At 43.2% G+C, this 15725-nt stretch overlaps 1 protein-coding gene across 1 annotated transcript in view; it reads left to right on the forward strand.

Annotated features, from left to right (window-relative positions):
• The first annotated feature begins 411 nt into the window (after positions 1 to 411).
• KMT2E (lysine methyltransferase 2E) overlaps positions 412 to 15725 on the forward strand; it is a 53785-nt gene continuing 38471 nt past the window's right edge. Inside the window, 2 exon segments of the mRNA XM_015885824.2 lie at positions 412 to 1744; positions 9488 to 9547. The gene's annotated coding sequence lies outside the window, so the exon portion shown is untranslated.

Here is a 15725-nt window from a genome sequence, read left to right on the forward strand (position 1 = left end):
TTTTCTCCCTTTGCACCAACCTCCCCCGGCAGCGCCGACCCTGCCCGGCTGCGGCGGCCCCTGCTGCAGGATGATGTCAGCGGCAGCCAATAGGGGCTCGCCGTGAAGCCCGGCGGGGCCGCCGATTGGTTGAGCGCGGAGCCCGCCCCCTCTCCCCCTCCCGCCTCAGCGCCCGCCGCGGTTCGCTGCGGAGCCGCAGCCGAGGCACGAGTGGGGGAGGGGAAGAGGAGGGGAAGGAGGAAAAAAAAAAAACCTATTAAAAAAAAAAACCGACGACTAAACCCACCGAGCCGCCGGCCGCCATTTCGCGCAACAACAGGCACAACCCGAGCGAGCAGCCCCGGCCAAGCACCCTGAGGAGAGAGAGAAAGAGAGAAACAAGAGACACACGCACAGGAGAGTTAGACAGGAAAAAATACCCATAGACTCCGCCATGTCACAAGACGTTTAATCGCCCCCCCCTCCTCCCTCAGGCTCACTGCCCCGCCACAGCCGCCTCCGCTGCGTCCGAGCGGATCCCTTCACCTCGGCTCCCTCCTGCCGCAGAGCACCCGTTAGAGCCCCGAGCTCTGCCCGAGGGGCGGGGGGACGCTTTAGGTTACGGCGTGGCCGCTGGGCGGCTTCTCCGGTCACCCGCGTGTGGCGGCTCCATCGAGGCAGGGCAGCGGCTGCCAGCCCCGCTTTTATCCGGTGCCCCGCGTTTGCGCACTGAAGGAGGCTCGCTCAGCCCCTGGTGGGCGTCGAATGAAACCCCAGCCGCCGCCTCCCCTCCCTCACTGCGCCGGAGGGGTTGAGGCCGGGCAGAGCGGGGAGGGGACGTGGCGGGGGGGAGCAGCCCGCCCGGTGCGCACAAAGCCCGGCGTTCTGCCTGCAGGAGAACGGGGACCGGCTATCGGGGCTACGAGCGCGGTTCCCGAACGCCGTGAGCGTTGTCACCGCAGCCCCCGAGCCCTGACACTGGGCCCGCTCGAACCTCCCGCTTCCCCCCCCCAGTCCAACTCCATGCGGCTCTTGGTGCGCTCCGTGAGGAACATTTACCCCCCTGTTTGAGATTAGCGACGAGCGGACGCAGCTGAGCGTCATGTCGGCCGCCAGCAGGACGCTGGGCTGTGGGGAGCGGCCGAGCTCGGCGCCCCACAGAACGCCACTCTGAGTCGATCCTCCCGCCGGCGTTCTGGGCCGCCCGCCGGACCCTTGTCGCCGTTCCTCCCCCTCCCCACGCGCCCCCGGCCGCTCCCAGGCCGCCGCCGTTTGCTGTTAAGGCTCCAAGAGCTGTTGTAAAATGGACACTGAGCGCCCGGCGGGCACAGCCCGCGCACCGGCCCACAAGCAAAATGGCGGCTGTTTGGCTTCGCCTTGGTAACCCTGCCCCTGCTAGGCGGGGCGGGTGAGCCCCGTGCAGGGGGAGGGAGGGGAGAGCGGACGCCATTTTCCCAGAGAGAGGCAGTGACATCGAAGGGAGCGTAGGAGGCTGAAAGGAGGGAGACACGGAGCAGGGGCGGCAGCGGGGTTTGTACACAGGTCCCGAGGCAGAGGCGCTTCTCAGCCGGACCCCGCCGGGCGCCGAGCACTCAGCTGGTGCTGGGGGAGGAGGGATCTTCCCCGTTCTTTTCTTTCTTTTTAGCAGAGTGCTGAGGGTCGGTTCTGCCCAGGGCAGGGCTCTCCGCAGTAGGGCAGCTGCAGCGGGCTGGGATAGGAGGGGGCCCGGCTGAGGGGTGCTGCTGTGGGCCTGTCACCATTCCAGGTGAGTCCGTGCTCGTTGCCACCGCGGTTCTGCCGGGTGCTGGGGGGGGGAGGGGGCTGGGAGCAGGGGCTGAATGCCGTAGGGGTGGCTCCCTGCCCCACTCACTGGGGCTGCTGCCCCTGCGACGGGTTTAGATTCTGCCCGGAGTTGCCTCGCGTTCGTTTTTCTTTTTTTGTGGGGTTTGGCTAAAAAAAAATGGCAGACTGTCGCTATAGCTTGTGAATATGGCGGGTTAGTGGAGCTGTGAGGAGCTGAGGGGAATTTTTTGGCAGTTCTGCCAGATTTATGCATTATGCTTGGAAAAAGAGCTGGGAGAGGCTGTTACGTGAAGGCAGACCTTCCTGGGGCGGGTGGGTTTTAAGAAGGGATTTGTGTGTTATTGGGACTGCGTATCGAGTTGTATGAAGCTCAGGGAGATCTCTCCTCTTCCTCCATCCTGTATGTTTGTGCTTTGTGACACTAAAATGGTCGTTGTAGGCCTAATCTTCCTGCCTTCCACACCCCCGCCTCCCCTCTGACCCCCGCTCCTATCTCTGCTCCTGGGTAACCTGGTGCAGGGAAGCTGTCCTCAGGAGTTTCTGTGCCAATTTAAAAGGGGATCGTTCTCCCCACCCCCTTTCTCGGGGTTGTGAGTAGTGATATTGGCGCATCCCTTTCTTGCTTCAGTGCCTGTAGCCAGCGCTTGCCTTCCTAAGCTGGCGGATTTTAGTCATAAGGAAATAAATACTGTCGGAGCAGCCCCTATCCCTCTAGACTTATGAGGGGGGGAATCAAATGGCTCACCGTACAGCTCTAAATAGGGTAGAGAAACATAATATAGCGTGGTTATTAGGGTCCTGTATTCCCCCCTTACTCGGCCATTAGGGACGGCCGGTGGCCAGGAGCCGGGATGTCCCTAACATGGTGCACACGTTATCGCTGAGGGCAGGGACTCGGTGCTGGGTTCGTTTTAATCTATTTACAGTATATTGAAGGAATAATAATGAAACATTACAGTTATTGAGGGCTTTGCTTGGAGAAAAGAGAGATATATCCACGGCCGTAGTAATAATGCGTAATTAATTGATTGCAATGACCATACTTTTAAAGTTACTTTTCAAAAAATGTGGAGTAAATTTCTTAATTTCCCTCTTTTGTCCTTTAGAGATTCTAAAAATGGCGGCCTCAGGCTGATGTTGTGGTAATCTAATCAGCTCGGGTCCTCCACACCCCATGCAGCGCGTTTGTCTGCTGCGTATTACAGCCTTATTCTGTTAAAATGAAAAGCCCGTTCCCTTCAAATAACACACAAAGCATCTCTTGACTTTACCGCAATTTAAAAATGCTGTGTTCCAGCTGATTAATTTTATTGGTTATGTGTGTGAAAGGCAAGTGAACGAGACCACTCTTGTCGGGGAAGCGGGGGGTGGAAGGGAGGCAGGAGTGCTTCCCTGAGGGGTGTGTATGGGTTGCTGTAAGGTGCTGCGTCTGCCCGTGTAGTAATCGGGATAAGCTCCTGCCTTTGCAATGGGGACCGTGTGTCCGTCCATCGTCTTACCAACCTAAAAGCAGGAATGTTTGTCAACCTAAGGAAATCCAGATCACTAATTCAGTCGGCCAAATTCTGGGTGGAATCACGTTTGTGAACGTCATGTTCACCTTCCAGGAAATACCTTTGCTGGACGTTGGGGTGGTAATCCCCTGCCTTCATCATTTGGGAATGCTGAAAGAACTTAATACTTGGGGAAATAATGCATGCAGGATTATAACCTGTTACTCTGTTAAGACACGGAGTTTCTCCTGCAACCGTGCAATCTAATTGTTAGGCTTTTTCTTTAATTCGTATATTCCTATATAAAATTTATGTTTGATAATACGTGTACAAATACTGAGTGAAAGTGCAATTCCTAACCTCTAATTTTTTTCCAAAATGAAATACGAACCTTTTAGTATCACCACTATAAATACGTTTGGGTGGGGGAAGGGGAGTCACAAGGATTTGCTGTTTGCTGTAGTGTGCTTTGATACAAAGACTACAAACTGGATGTTCAACCAGATACGACAGAACAGAAATTGGTGTTTGTCGCTTTTGTTTTTTGTATGCTTCTCTTTAACATTGCCCTCGGTTTGATGGTGTGAGCTCATATTCCAGTATCGCGTTAGAAGCTTCTGGATTGAAACAATCAAAAGTGAAGTACTGAAATGGCAAAATCGTCTTCAGTCTCTGAAGGGTTTTAATTTAGATACTACTCACATGTATCACAGCGCAGATGCGGGTTTAAGATACACCTGAAGTGGGACAGTGAGGTGGGAAGGCTTTTGGTGTTGTTAACACTTGCCTTTCATGTGCTTTGAGGCCAGAAGCTGTGTGTTTCCAACCACCAAGCGAGGCGTTACTGGGCCAACAATGCATGCTCCCAATGATACCTTCCTCATATTATACAAATTCTATTTATTTATTTATATTAAATCACGTCTTACTCTCTGTTTATTAAAAGGGCCATGGATATGGTTCTGAGGAGTTGTAGGTATGAGCCTCTTGAAAAAAACATTTGCCTTTTTTATTTCCTCTTTTGAGGTGTTCTCTTGATTGCTTTTTTTAACGTTACAACTTGGAGGGCAGCGCTGCTCTGTTTCATGGCCTCAGTCATGTTCTTGGGCAGATGTCCAATCCAGATTAACATTAAAAGAAACAATTCTGTGCAGTTCACAGAACGTACTGTTGGGGGGAAAAATGAAATTCAGAAATGGGAATAAACGTAACTTCTATGCATTGAGGTTTGTAAGCATTTGGGATGCTAAGCAATGAGGTTTCAAACAATAAAATTTCTCAGCATTGAGGTTTGTAAGCATTGAGGCCTTTTTGGGAATTTTGAGGTCTTCCAGTTTTCTGTACGTGTTGTAGTGAGTCACTTTGTGACTCAGTTTCTCCATTTGTAAAACAGATCTGCCATCTGAAAACAGACCTGGTTAAGGAGACATCAGAAAGGAAATTCCAGCTTTATTTTGGACCTTCATTGATGTTGATTTGTTCAGGTATATATTCATCAAAGAGGTTCCCCAGTGCCAACTGACAAAAGTTCTGGGAAAAGATTTGCAACCTGATTTTTTCCAAGAGATTTCCGATTTGAAGATGTTCTGTTACAATAGCAATTGTAACGTGTTAAAATAACGCAGGGGTCACACAAGTGGTTTTACAACTGTCTTTGGGTTTTTCCTATCTGCAGGAAAAATCTGCTCAACTGTCAGAGTTGTGTGCATTTGGGGTGAGCTTTTTGCCATCTCAGAAGCTAAAGAGAGGAAAAAAATAGTGAGTTTTGAAGCTGCTCTTAGGGGAAGTTTCTTTTAGTATGAAAATTCAGATCACTGTTTGGAGTTCCATTACCTCACGTCTCTGGTTAGGTTTCAGTGCACACAACTGAAGTACAGTAATGGGCGTCATGCTGGATGGAGGCCATACCATTGGAAGATCCCAGTTGGATTTAAGAATAACCTTAATTTTAGCTGGGCTGCTTGTGGGATTTAGCTGAGGTATGATGTATGTAACCATTGAATCGTGCCATTGCTCTAAACAGATGAATATAAATGAAGGTGTAATGAAAGTATTCTGCCATTTTCATATAAAACTGTTAGAAAATAGAGCAGAGTGATGTGGATATAAAATAAAAGCCGATTCAGAGTTCCGGAGTGATCCTAAGCAAGTCCAGCTATGCTGCTGGTCTTGTGACTTCCATACAAACGGTCATTTGTGAATTCCTCTCAAAAGCAAATTTTGTTGGACAGTGTTTAGGGGCAGGTACCGTGTTCAAATATTTCCCCAGTGCAAGTAGTAGTTTTGATCTATTGCTAAGAGTGAAATATGGCTTTTTTTCTTTTCCTTTTCTTTTTTTTAACTGAGATTCCTTACCTGCTTCAGCACATGTAGAATGCGGATTAAGGAAGGAAAGAAAAACACTTTTTGTTCCTTATTTCAAGTTCTGGATTATTTACAGTGTTGATTGTGGATTAAAGCTTTTTAAGGGTGCACGGTGAATGTTTCATAGTCATCTGCTCACTAAAAAGAACTTTACCCTGCAAAGTTGACCTAATCTCTTTCAGGATCCAAAATTCTGCTCGTGACCTACAAAAAAAAACCTGCTATAATCAAGTTCAAAGACAAAACGGTTGTTGCCTTTAAGGCATAACAAAGAGCTTATTTAAAAGAAACCCTGTCAAGGTTTCATATATTTGCTAGCAGATACTGAGATTATTTTTTATTTCCTTTTGCAAATCTTAATGCCTTAATGAAACTGGCAGCATTTGAAGCTCTGCAGGTTGTTAGAAGATTTTAATAATTGAGGCTGCCTGTGAGTCTTTGAAGGGAGTTTTGTTGTACAAAGTACATTTTCTAACATCTGACTTAAATGTTTTATCTGTTAATTCTTGTTGTAAATTAAAATGTTTGTAAGACCTGCGGTAAATTGGTGTCCACTGAAGTTGTTTGCTTCAAAAGCCCAAATGAAGAATGATGGCGGTAGCATGCAGATTGCATCCTGTGCAAGTGAAATGTTCTAGTTTTGCATGTTTTATTGAAGGAGTGCTATCTCTCCTTTCATGTGATAGTTTGTACGCAGCTCAGATTAACATGCAGTGTTGTAAACCTTACGTGAGGCTTGCGAAGGACCAGCACTTTGGCAAATCAGGCCTAGGATGGAATGCCAAAATAAGAGAGATCCTAGTTTTAGGTTAACAGTTTTTGGAAGATGTATGGATTAAAATGTAACATTTGGGGCTCAGATAAGATTTTTAAGTTTATTCTCATCTGTAGTCACATTCTGTGTATTGTTTTATGCCCCCATAATCTAGGTAATCATTCACTTCCATATCTTTATCTTAGAAAGAAATACTGTCAGGTTCAAAGAAGGTATTACATGAGTAGGTTTTAATGACGTTATTGTAGTTTGGATTGCAGCTTTAAAAGAAGGACCTATAATCTCTCACACGCTGTTGATTTTTCATGAATACGTGATATGGAAAATGGCTAAATGACTGTCCTCTATTTTCAGAATGAGAACTAAGGTTGTATGTGGGATGTGGGGTTGGATCTTTTAACTGGAGGAATTCCGAATATTTAAACCTATTCAGTGTTCATTCTTTCTTAACTGTTGTAATAGGACTGTGCCTATAGATACGTTGTTGGGTTTTTTTCCTTCCACAGAGGGTGATGCTCTTATTTGGCCTTGAGTAGACAAAGGATCAAACTCCTGGTTCGTATGGTTATAATGGGACTGTGTTTCAGTATCACAAGGCAGCTGATATTCCAAGTCTAGACAGTTAATCCTGCCTTAACTGTTGGTTTAAAGAAACTTTTTTGAATGAAGTATGTTTGGGGTATTTCCACTGAAACGGAAGGTGAAAGCTTGAGAATTACAAGTTTATTTAAAGTTTTTTTGAGGGAAGGTATGGTGAGATTACACCTCGATCTGTTTCTGAAGGTGGTGTAGAACTGTGAAGGAATTACTACTAACATGATACATAATTGACTTAACAATTAAAATAGCAATCTTCCTGTCTGTAAGGATAAGTTACTCCTTCAGGTGTCTCACCAAAGCAATCACAGAATGACCCGGGTTGGAAGGGACCTCAAGGATCATGTAGTTCCAACCCCCCTGCCTGGCAGGGCCACCAAACATACACCTTTACTAGATCAGGTTGCCCAGGGCCCCGTCCAACCTGGTCTTGAACACCTCCAAGGACGGGGCATCCACAACCTCCCTGGGCAGCCTGTTCCAGGGCCTAACCACTCTCCTAGTGAAGAACTTGCAATGAGTTGGTTGGTAGGGTTTTTGTGTTTGTTTTTTTAATGGAGTAGTAAGGCTTGTTTGGAATCTTAATATCCATTACCAAAAATTGTGTTACTGTCCTTGATTAAAGATGAAAAAAAAAACCATACATAACATTCAGACATCTGTTCTCTGCTCTCTCCTTTCCAGTCACTTACATTCTCTTCCCTGGAAGCATTAAAAGAAGCTCTGCATCTTCTTTATTTCCTCTCTGTGGCAGTAGTATTCAGAGATGAAAGCTATATTCTGTGCTGCCATTGCTGGGCAGAATCTCTTTGCTGTGTTTGTTCCAACATTATGTATTTCTTATCTTTGTTGCTGCAATTAAAATACACTCCGAGGTCTTATTTGAAAACAACTCTGTGAGGGTACAAGCGTGGAACTTCTTAACGCAAATCAGTCAGTGTACTTTTGCAAGGTGATTGCAATTGAAAATAAAGTGGGTTTTATTCATTATTGATGTTAAACTTTGATGTTTTTTGTGGCTGTCCTGGAACATGATGTAGTCATCTCCCCCTCCATCCCCCCACCGTCTCCCTCCCAAAACCTCAGCAAAGAACATCAGAATATTGCCAGGTTGTTGCCAGGAAATACGGTCCAGGTTGACTTGTGGGTTAAAATTGTGTAAAAAGGATTTTCTATCTACTGGAAAGAATTAAGGTTTGTTTGGAAGAGTGCTACTTTGCCTGGCCTGTGCTTGGGTTCCTGGGCACGAGTGCAGCAGACAGATGAAAGTCTACGAACTATTTGCAGAATTAAAAGTGGAAGCGCTGTTGTGCTGGTCATGTGAGTCAAATGTCACTGATAAGACGGGGGAACTGGTTTTTGTTGTTCTTTTTCTAATCTATCTCAGTGAAAACAAAATAGTAATTAGTTTGGCTGAGATGTCAGACTTCGCAAAACTGTTAGCAGTTTACTTATTGTAGATATCTAATAGTAGGCCTCCAAATCTTATTGTGCAGCATGAAAACACAAAGGAATTATTTTCCTTGATGTTGTAATGTCAGCAAAATGCCAAGACTGAGCCACTGACTGTTGTGTGGATGTATTTGTAGCCTCGCTTTCCCTCTCTGTCCAGAAGCCTGACTTCCTTCTTATGAGAAATAGTGGCCCTTAGAGTTCAGCCCTCCTGACTGACCCGCTGTTATCTGTACAGTTATGTTCAGTTCACTCTTACACCTATGGACACTGCCTACAGAGTATGTGTGTGGAAAAAGGACTGTACATACCTGCAGAAACACTTTGTATCTGGAAACAATGAAGAATAGCTTCTGGGAACAGATTTAGATTTTATTTTCCTAAGGAATCCTCATGTAACTTAAAAAAAATAAATAAATAAAAATGCCTGCATGTTTAATCAACAATTATTTTCCATTAGATGGAGAAAAATGCTTGCAGGGAGACAGATGATGCGAATAATGACTTAAAAGTGAAATATTTTACCAGGGAAATTGATTTATGAGTTTTTTTTTAATATTTGAGTTTTATATCTTGTGGTGCTACAGCGCAACACTGGAATGTTACGTAGCTGAAATCAGTGCATGGTTCTCAAAGCAGTAAGCAATATTGTTAGCAAAAAGTAGTTTTTATTCTAGAGTTCCTTCGCACTCTGCTTTTATTCCTGTATATTTTAATTCCTTGACTCTTCCCTTCAAATACTAGTTAATGCTCAAGTGGGTGGGCCTTTCTGGGCCTTTCTGAGCCTGGTTTACTTTAAGAATTATGGCAAGTTTTCAGTGAGCAGACTGGATGATTGGCAGCTCATTTTTATTTTGGGGGATTGGTTTTCTGTAAATGTAAGAACAAATGTACAATGATGCTGTTTTCTGTTTGCTTCTGCTTGCAGTTGCTGTGGTAGATTTCAGTAAATTAGTTCTTGCTCTTTCTGTAACTGCATTTGCCTTTGTTTCCCCTTTACTACTCATTCTTTTTCTCTCCCTAGTCCCATATTTTGTTTAACTTCCACTGAGAGACGAAAAGAAGGAGTGAAGAGAGAGAAGAGGTAAGGGGAAGTCTTACATATGTTTTAATGGACTGGCATAAGTACCATCACTTCTTTATGAATATACAAGAGCAGTGCTCTTGCATGGGGTGATAAAGGTGGGGGGAGAGCCCAGAAACCCTTGGTCATATGGCAGAAGCTTTGGCTTACAGACTGCTTTTGGACTTATACTGAGTTCATAAAGTACAGCCTTATTTCCACTGCCCAGAGTTGATGTAATGGAAGTAATGGTCTGCATACTGCAGAATTGATACTTCAGTGATGGAGACTCAAGTTTTTGTTACACGAATCCCAAGTCCAGTGGAAGTGACAGTTTTCTTTGTTCTGTATCCCAAAATCAAGATTGATTTATGAAGTCAGCTTGTCATTCTAATCAGGACTGAGGTCTTTGATTGTAAAGTTTTGCATTCATTGTATCAGGATGTTCATATGCTTTGACTGTATTGGTGGCTGGATTAAAAACCAAGTGGGACGAAGAGCAGCCTTACGCTGTAGTAGTTTGGCTGTAAAAGCCTCGATTCTTTAATAAGTTGATTTAATGTTGACTAGCTTTAGAATGCAATTTGATGCACTTAGTAACTTATCACTGTTGAATCTCAGTGAAAATCCTGAGGGGACTGGGAAGGGACAGTTATGAGCATTGTCCTGGGAGAATTAAGGAAAAGCAGCATAATTAGCCATTACTTGTTCTGTGTCCTGGCAATTGTCATGTGTATGACTCCAAACCAACGGCACAGGTACATTTTTGGATGTTTTGCTTCTTTGCTGCATGACAGCGTTTGAGAAGGAGCTGAGGTGGACCTGGCTGCTAACAATGTGTAGGTCAGTGTGGCTGCCACAGGAAGGAATTGAAGGGCTTGTGGTAAGACCAAGACTAGCTCACATTATGGAGAGGAAGATAAGGAAGAGGACACTGCTGTGAGATATAGAGAACATGAGGTCTTATGATATGTTATATGTTTTGATGCAGACTACAAGTGCATGGGAAATCAGATTCTTCTAGAACAAATTGTTCGTATACCTGTGTGTTGGTCATTAATGGTGCCCTGTTGTTTATACTGTATCTGAGTGTGCCTACTGTTTTTTCTTACTGTTTGTTAGGTTTTTTACCTTCTACCCTCTTTTGTCTTGTTCTAAATTTGAAATAGATTGCTCACTTTCTCTATCAGGTTACTGTAGAGAGCAGCAGTCAGCAATTGTCTGAATTTGAAGTCGAAGCTGTTTCTGAGTGTGACTATTTCTGACTGCAGCTTCAGTGATGTAATGCCTGGGAGCTGGATATCCCTCCTAATCTCTGAGCAAAATCTGTACTATGGTGAAGCTTGTTGGGGGGGGAAATGGAGAAGGAACTTCCTTGTGGGCAAGATTAGTCATTTATTCATGTATTCTGCTTATAGGTCTGGTTAAAGATGTGTTATCTCCTTGGAAGCAGTCAGCAATAAATAAATATTCCACTTGCTTTGATACGTTGTATTTAGTCTGTGTATATAAATATGCTGTGTCTTTTTTTCCAGATTACTCTGTGTGTGTGTAGATGCATACATGCGTGTATGTGTATATACACATGCTATAGTTAACTTTTACATATTTGAATCATGCTTAGTGTATTCCATTAATGTCGGAGTGCTCAGAGCAGTGATAAAAAGTAACACCCTGTGCCTCCAATTAGAAAATTGATTTTAAACAAAATAGATTGCAGACAGGGCAGCAGGTAGGGATGCTCAAGTTCTTGAGCTGTTGGTTGGGTGACAGTTCAGGACAGACGTTTTCCTCATTGAATCTGTGGGCTGTGACATGCTTTAATGATAGGTACATTGTTATTTAGAAACTGCTCCTGCACAGATGATGTTAAAGCACAGGTAAATGGCATATTGACGTTTTCTAGGTACGTTCCTGTTGACTTCTTAGTGAGAAGGGTGGTTCCCATGACTGCAGGTTAAAATTGTTGGCCTCTAAATCTGAAGGCAGGCATGACAAGAATTGCTTTTGCTAATAATTGCAAAACATGTATGAGCATATGATGTAATTGGGCTTGAGGGGGGAAGAAAATGTTCAAATTGCATATTCAATCAACTCATAATAACTTATGTATAGGAGACTTTTCAGAATGTTTATCCTCTAAATTCTGCTGCTTTCTGTTTGCCTTTTGGCAGTACATTCAATAGGCTCAATTTTAAGACCCTTAACTGAGTTTCTGAGTGTTAACATTGAGTACCAGCATTTCAGAAATGCTTTTATCTACCTCCGCTTATAAAGAAAATATTTTTGAGGGGAAGGCAGGCACCAGCATACCATAGAGATTGTTTTTCCTGATGTGGTAAGAAAATCAAACAATAATGTTTCTTGATCATCTCTGTTAACCTGAGACGTCTTCTGTAAACAAATTACACTGATGTCAGCACAAGGCACTGGAGATATGAAAGTAATGCTGTCTTGTCGGTCTCTGTGTCTTGCTGTCAAGATCCCCATTGCTGTGAAAACCTGTAGTTAGTTTCAGAGTGATCCTGTATGAGTGTGTGGAGCCAAGATGAACAGACAGTGGGATGAATTCTTTCTTGGGAGCAGAAGCTGGAGTTGTTCGGTTTAATGCAATATGAGTATAGTCACTTTGCTTTTACATTCAAATTGACTTTAAAGTTATAACCAGATCAGCATCATGTGGTAGTCGAACTGAAAGATCTGGCTTGGCTCAAGACTGTCATACAACTAGTCTGAGTATTTCATGTTTGAATTTTGTCTGCAAAATATGATAACTCTTCTCTACCCTTCCTGCTGTTCCTTGGCCCGTAAGGGGTATAGAATTGACTGTGCAGATAAGTAACTTTGTCCCAGCAATTTCATTTGTTCCAGTAAGCTTCGGTTTAATTCCCTCAGATTTGTACATGCCACTCAAAGAAGAGTCTCAATATGTGCACAGCGTATATTCTGAAACCTAAACCTTGCTCCAGCAAATTGTTCTTAATGTTTTGCCTGTAGTTAAAGGATGTGGGACACTGAGTTTAGGTTAGAAAGTTATGATTTATTTTTTCCCCCAGTTATGTAGGTATTGTATACAGACCTTATGAAGATGCAGAGCAGACAAAACAGAGATAATAATTTGTGTTAATCTTTGCAGAGGCGTTCGATCAAGATTTTGAGGTAAATTTGCGTGCATGGATGTATAATCCAAATTATTTGTCTTAAATTAGTGCTGTTTCTTCTCTTGAAATAGCCAGAATTCTGATTAGATTTTTCATCCTTGCAATTTTGTCCAGCATTTACAGAGACCCTGAAGTATTCTATGATGAAATCCTAAAGTCCTGAGATACCTAAAATATGCTACTACTTTCTTATTTTCCACTTTGTAGACATTATTTGGCAGATGTTGACTGGTAAGGACGATTGGTAGGAAAATGTATCAGTTCTTCATGCATCCGTTGAAATCATACAAACTGTCCAACAGAAATAGGAACAAAGAGGCCGTGTGTTCATGTAATGCCGACTGATGTAGGAAACTTGAATTCGCTTTAGCAGTCAACTTACTGAGGTTAGCACAGCCTTCATGTGGAATATCTTAGGCTAAAAATATATACATACAATTATAGCTTTAGTTTATTATTTCACTGATGTCTCTTTATTAATTGAAAAATGTTGTATTGCAACTTTCTTTCAGTTCTACTGGAAAAGTTTATAGAGTTTTTTTTTCCTTAAAGTGTTTTTCTTTGTTATCTGTCTTGCTGTGGTAGGATATGGAAACCTATCAGTGTGGAAGGAAACACAAGCAACAATGACACTGTGTTTAAAACAAACAAGAACAACTTAAAACCAAACTCTGATATAACAAATAGAATGTTAAAAGCAGGTTTCTTCCCTATCCCTTCCTCCTCCATTGGGTTACTGTATTTGTGGTAAGTACATGAAGGTAGCCCCAAGCATATCATGCCAACATCACCTCTTATCTTTAACTTCTATGAGAAGTTTTATGTCTCTGCACCTGAATGAGAGCCTTAGTGTGCTTGTCCATGCCGTGTAGGTTCTAGCAGGTTTCTTAGTTATGTTTCTCTTATCAAATAAGGTGAAATGTTATGCAGAGGTTCTATGATAAGTGTCATAGAATGAATGATAGAACGGCTTGGGCTGGAGGGGCACCCGAAGGATCATCAAGTTCCTGCCTTCCTGCCACAGGCAGGGCCACCAATGTCCAGATCTGGTATTAGAATAGGTTGCCCAGGGTCCCATCTAATCTGGCCTTGAACACCTCCAGGAATGGAGCATTGTCTTTGGGCAGCCTGTGCCAGCACCTCACCACACTCTCTGCGAAGCACTTCCCCCTGACATCCAGTCTAAACCTTCCATCCTTGAGATTAAAACCATTCCTTCTTGTCTTATCTCTACCTACCCAAGTAAAAAGTTGATTCCCCTCCTTTTTATAATCCTCTTTTAAACACTGGAAGGCTTCCATAAGTTCACAGCTTTCTCCAGTTTGAACAAGTCCAGCTCCCTCAGCCTGTCTTCACAGGGGATGGGGCCATCCTCTGGGCCATGTCCAACAGCTCCATGTCCTTTCTGTACTGGGCCCTAGATCTGGATGCTGCACTCCAGATGGGGCCTTGTGAGAGCAGGGTAGCAGGGGACAATCACTGTCCCTGTCCCTGCTGGCCACCCCTCTTCTGATGGAGCCCAGGATACCATTGGCCTTCTGAGCTGCACTCTGCTGGCTCATGTAACTGATACCAGTATGAATTGTACCTTTCCAAGTACAGCAAGTATTGTCTGGTTTCCTTTGACTTGAAAAATGTTTATATGCTGTTGAAAGAGTTTACATATAAAAATATATGAATATATGAAATATATTAAGAACAAAAAACAAAACAACAGCACTGAAAAAACCTACACAAAGTCTACATAGAAAATACCATGGAAGAAATTGATTGTGTGAACTCGATGTTTAAAGGATGATTGATAGCTGGTAGATAGCCCGTTACGAAAGCTTGTTGGTGTCATCAGGACACTTTAGCTAGACTTCAGGTTCTTAATTTTCAAGTGCACTTTGTCAGGGTGATCTGTCATCCGCTTGTTTCCTGAAACTATTCAGTGTAGCTTTTGGTGGTTCCCCAAGAAACAGATGAAAGCGGAAGGGGTGAGAAGACACACCGATAAAGTAGGTCTGTAGTTCCCTTCAGCCAACACCTGATCTGAGCTGCACTTTGAATGTTTGAATCTTGTAGAATTAGGTCCAGAAATATTGGTGTAACTTGTGGCTGAAGAATTAGACCCTCTGTACTTGTGGTTGTTTTTTTTTTTCCTCTCCTCCTCCATGTACCAGTGAAAACTTTTTTCATCTTCTGTCACATAATTGATCTTAGAAGGACAAAGCAGAAAGGAAACATGTGGTCTTCATTAAACCACAAAATAATATTGTGTAAGTGCAATACCTCAGGGATAATGTGTAACTTATTTTCTGTTGTTTAATGCATAAATGATGTTCTTTGTATAAAGCCATGCAGATGAAATAATCTGGAATGCATTGTGTTCTTACGCTTCCACTGTTAGGGCACCATTCATTTAGAAATACTGACTCTGGCATCGTAAGCAAAATAAATCATGAAAAGTAGTGGTGAATTTTCAATATCTTTATTTGATAAGGCAGTTAAGTGAAAATGCAAAAGCGTGGTTAAGTTTTTCTTGCAAGGGGTTGACCATGCACAGGGTAGATGTCTTAACCAGATTAAACAAAAACATTCATTTTTTTTATGATAGTCATATTACTGGGGTAAGTCAAACCAATCAGCTGCAACTAAATAATCACGGGATTTTCTCACATAAGATGTTTTCATGCAGTGAAGTTGTGCTGATGTGGTCGTTATTGAAGAAAATGGTGACCTGGAGAAATTTATCAACATTCTTTAATGATTCGGGGGTAATATCACAAGAGCAAAGAGAGTCCCTAACAAGACTGGAAGTCTTCTACTATCAAGTTTAACAAATAGATGAGCTTCTTTACCCTAGAAGGAGCTAATAAATCGACTTTGGACCAGAAGCTTTTGTATAGTGGCTATTAAACTCTGTGACCCTGAAATTAACTGGACAAACCTCCTTGGTCTTCCTAACTTCCATATTAATGTGCTACTTACAGAAAGGCTTTTCAGCACCAAGTTGTGTATAGTCTGCTTAATTGCAACAACTTTTCTCTACCTGC

The sequence above is a fragment of the Coturnix japonica genome, chromosome 1 (assembly GCF_001577835.2).
Source record: "Coturnix japonica isolate 7356 chromosome 1, Coturnix japonica 2.1, whole genome shotgun sequence".
NCBI classification, from domain to species: domain Eukaryota; kingdom Metazoa; phylum Chordata; class Aves; order Galliformes; family Phasianidae; genus Coturnix; species Coturnix japonica.